Raw genomic sequence first — 4,579 nt, 5'->3', positions numbered from 1 at the left:
TTTTGCCTCCAGCCCCTGTGACCGTTTCAGTCACCTCTTATCCACCCCGATAATGAGGGAGGGGCTCCTGCCCAAGAGTTCTGGGGCTGGCCGAGCACACAACACTGGACCGATGAGACTGACAGCAGTTTATTAGTCACACATACTCCCAGCTCAGAGGAGGCTGCTGTGTCCCTCGGGGTGGCGCTTGAGAACACAGGGAACAGCTGGAAGCTATGGGAGGCAAGCTTGGTGGGATCCCGAAGCTGGGATGCCCACTGGCTCCTGTGGGGGGATGGGATCGGCTTGTTGGAGGAAGCCCTCTACTCCAAAATAGCAGCACCCTCGCCTGTCCCTCTGATGAGGAGGGCTGTTTGGCTGATCCCCAGGGAAACTTGCCGGTGGGCTATCCACGACCCTCCCATTTTACCAGGTGTCCAGGCAGTACATGACCTTGGTTCTTAGTCATCAGCCCTACAGCACAGGGACCTGCAAAAGGTTTCTGGGCCTTTCTCAGATAGTCCTTCTTTAGGGTCTCCAAAGAAGAATGCCCGCCTTTGTTGCCCCCTGCACGTCTGTTCCAGGTGGTTATCCCCGTCCTGGCCAATGAGAAGAACCACCTCGACTGGCCCCACGTGGTATGTCAGGACGTCCAGAGGCACGCCCACAGCCTCCAGGGTGACCTCCTGGTTCTCCTCGAGCAACTGAAGGGGAAAACCTTGCTGCCTCTTCCAGTGGGTGCAGAACAACTCGAGTTGGTGGCTTCTCAGAGTGAGACTGGGTAAGTAGCACCAGCCTGGCCGTCTGAGCCTCTGCAACTCAGCTCGGGAGGGGCTGCTTTATCGGCACGTGGTTCTTGACGACTTTTCTGTTCCCGACCCCGCGCATCTCCTCGTTCCGCACGCAAGCCTGTTTGCCTAAGCATCCCCGGGCTGTGTGTTTTCTGCTGATTACCACCCTTGCCCCAGTCCCTCCGCCTGAAGTGTCTGAAGGCCAACAGAATTACTTCAGGGCTGAGAGCAGCCACACCGATTTCAGGATTCTGCTTATCAGGACAGTGGCTCATCACTGGCAAGGACGCAGGGCCGGGCTGGGAGGCAGCCGCGCCTCCTCCCAGCATTTACGTGGCACATAATGTCACAGAACTAACTCTGGTGGCCCTCGCTGTGGTTCCATACCCCGCTCCCCCCGCAGCTCAACACTCCTGTCCGGTCTTGGGGATTTTTTCTTTCTTTCTTTCTTTTTTTTTCCCAAACAGAAACAAATCTGGCTTCGTGGAGACTTGAAGCCCCCGCCTCCCGCGCCTGGGTGGGCATTAAAACCCCTGCCTCTTCTCCTTCGGGGGGTGAGATCCTCCCTCAGTTCTGAGAAAGCTTTGTTTCTGTCCCCTGGGGATTTTTTCCCTTTTCTTTTAAGCCAGCCTGTGTATCTAAATGATACATCTTTTTTATCTTCTACCCAGCACTTCTGTGTCTGTGGCAACAGGCCACCTTCCTACGTGAGCGTGGTCTGCCATGTTGCCAGGAGTTTGCAAATACATTGCCATCATCACTAGATACTCAGGGCCCGTGATTTGATGTGGAGAGAAAGTAACGCACGAGATGCCAATGTACTTTTGTAATGACTTTTCGCTATTGGAAGTAATTGGCGACATATATCATTTGAAGCAATTTCCCAGTTAACTAGAAAACATAATGTGGTTTAATAAAAAATATTCAATTATCTAAGTAAATAAATTCAAATTACCCTCTTCCTGTTCCTTTTATATTTTAACATAATAACATTCAGTGCGCATGTATGTAATCATCGCTGGGTTGGTCTCGCTTTGTTCAAATTTGATAATTTCCCAGAAGGCTGGATCGTATTTCAGGGCGGTGCATATCTTCTCCTTTCAATACCTTCCATAATCACTTGTGCCATATCATTGCTCAGCAAATATGAATTAAATTAAGCGAAGGAGGGTGTCCGGCGGGACAATGCGGATGATAGATTCTTTCTCTGTATCACTTGTGTCCTGGGCAGAACTGAGACCAAGTGAGGGAACCGGCAGAGAGGCAGATGTGGTTCAGGGTGGAGACCGACTTGGTCCCCGGACGAGCTGATCTACCAAGGATCGCTCCGCTTGGTCAAGGAGGGAGCTTGCTGACGTGGGTGGCGCTCAAGCAAGGGGTGGCTGGTCATCCAAATGTTTTCTGGCCAGTGTATTCTAGCACTGACGGAAAGGCTCGGCGGGATTAGTCTTCAGGAGACTGGTGAACCCCCAAACCTTGAAATAATCTTGTACGTGTGCACACGTCGGCATTTTGTCTGAGGAGAGAGGAGCTGTATTTTTTCTTATTGACCCCATATCAGAGTCTGTCCTCCATCAAAAGCTAAGAATGCCTGGCCAAGGTAGAATTTCCCTCCTAAAAGACTTGGGATTCTGCTTGGGCGGAGGGACACCCAGAGTTATTTCCAGTGTCCTGGGAGATTCGTTGTGTCTTTCACAGCTTGGACTGCGACAAGTCCATCATCTACGCCCTTGAGTCGGCCGTGATCCAGTGGAGCCGCCGAGTCCAGCTGGTGCTCAAGAGAGAGTCTTCCCAGTCACTCCAGCAAGGGGAGAGCCCCACCCCTAAGGCGGAGTTGGAGTTCTGGAAAAGCAGGTAGGCGCATGCTCCAGTCCTGGGGCGTAGATGTCTTCCAGAGGACAGTGGCCTGGCGGGGGCGGGGGGGGGGTGGTCAGGGGCAGTCCCTGAGTCTGGTCCCAACCCCAGCTGTTTCTTCTCACCCCTGGGGTGGGCAGGCAGCTCAGTGTTTTCCTGTGCACTGGAACATACTCACTTTCCCAGAGTTTCAATAGCCGCCCCTCCTTTCTTGAGCTCCGGTCTGTCTTCAGACATTGCTTCAAAGGCTCTTTCAACCAAATGTAAAATTAATGAACTCTCTTTCCTATTTTTCTTCTGCTCATCTACTCCCTCCTCCTTGGACAGTCCAAGTTCTATGTACACACTTTTTGTAAGGATCTGGAGAAAGAGAGAGGGGTTTTGGCAGTTGGCTGCCTGCAGAACGGCCTTTCCTAGGTCCCAGCCAATCATCAGTAGGGCTGGAGAGCCCATCCTCCACGGTGTCCCAGCCCCACGGGATTCCAGAAAGACCCAACTGTTGCTTCTGCTCCTTCCACCCCCCCGTGCCTCCCCCACTCCCTTGCTTCTCTTTATCACCATGCTGCTTAATCCTTCACTCAAAAGGACACAGAAGGGTGTTTGAGGCAGATGTCCCTGTCCCGGCATTGGACGGAGAGTGTATCCATGCCACATGACCAGGCATGCCTGCAGGGCTCCGGCCCTGTTTGTGCCGCCGTGCTGAGATGCCCGGTCCTCTTGTCACGTCTCTGACCATTCCTCTGACCTGCTGAGGAGGCCTTCTGCAGCAGCTCTGCTCTGACAACACCTCTCTCACCCCTGTCCCAAACCTGACAGCTGGAGCTAATGACCTCCAGCAGCCATGCTTCTGAGCCACCGGATGGTCACAGCAGGGCTCCCTGCTGCTACCCCCCAGAGCTGCCCCTCTGAACCCCGTCCCCGGCTCCGGCGTTGGCCCTCGCCGTTCCTCTGTGGAAGTAGCTGGAGGCAGGGCTCCTCTCTGTCTATCTGAGGGTGGGTCATCAAGGCCTGACCCCGGTTCCCCGGACTCACCCTTCTCCACGGCGTTGTAGGTCTGAGGATCTGGACTACATTTATAATCAACTGAGAGCCATAAAGGTGAGGGGCACGGCGAGGCTCCTGGACAAGCTTCAAAGCAGCTACTTCCCAGCTTTCCAGGCCATGTTCAGAGACGTCCGAGCAGGTGAGGACCAGCCAGAATTTTCCTACATATGTCGGAGGCGAATTTCCTATTTAGCGCCGATTTATCTTCTCTGATTTCTGCAGCTTACCGTTCTTAAAACCCTCCAACCTGACACAGTCTAGCTTGGCGGCAGGAACACCAAATCTGGAAGCAGGAAAGCAGCTCCCTTGGGCTCGGTTTGCACGGCCAATGCTTTGTGACCTCGGCAAAGTCACCTAACCTCTCTGGGCTTTAGTGTGTAACCGTGGTTGTGGTGCACGCCCTTCCCGCGCAGGCTTCCCTGGGCCACCGTGGGATGATCGGTGAAGTTCTGTTGACTGTGTTGTACTGTGACTGTGCGTGTTGGAGTTTCTCACCTCTGGAATTCAGCTCCCTCCGCCCCCAGCTCCTTGAGAAGTCTCTGTGCCATTTCTAGTCCATTCGCTTTTTCTGTTCCTGTTGTTGCATGGGACTGCGATCTCCTGGCCGCCAGAGCACCAGACAAGATCGGCCCTTGTCAAAATGGCCAAGCCAGCAAAGTCTATAATTAGAAGGAGGTCAGTTTTTTTTCAGGGCTCCCTCTCCCCTCGTCCGGGCCCTTTGCTTCTTTCCTTTCTCCTGTGAGACTTCCTCCAGCCTCCTCAGCACTGTAGGTCAGAATGGGCTTTTGAAGCTGTTCGCAACGTCATGGGATTTAAGCTTAATCCAAGCAGTGATTTTCAAACATTATTTTCTCTCTCGGAACTCTTTCTTCAAGCACAGTCTTCTATGGAATCCAAAATATAAACCTAAT

At 53.1% G+C, this 4,579-nt stretch overlaps 1 long non-coding RNA gene across 1 annotated transcript; it reads left to right on the top strand.

The window, feature by feature from the left end:
• Positions 1–173: 173 nt before the first annotated feature.
• On the top strand, positions 174–3,801 carry LOC145719305 (uncharacterized). Its single transcript, XR_014142296.1, has 3 exons — positions 174–760; positions 2,469–2,624; positions 3,677–3,801. It is a non-coding gene; the product is annotated as an uncharacterized LOC145719305 (long non-coding RNA).
• Positions 3,802–4,579: the final 778 nt, after the last annotated feature.

This window comes from Leptonychotes weddellii, unplaced genomic scaffold (assembly GCF_054177405.1).
Source record: "Leptonychotes weddellii isolate Sample4059 unplaced genomic scaffold, ASM5417740v2 HiC_scaffold_3760, whole genome shotgun sequence".
NCBI classification, from domain to species: domain Eukaryota; kingdom Metazoa; phylum Chordata; class Mammalia; order Carnivora; family Phocidae; genus Leptonychotes; species Leptonychotes weddellii.
The sequence above is the reverse complement of the archived record's forward strand: the minus strand, read 5'-3'. Positions and strand labels throughout refer to the sequence as shown.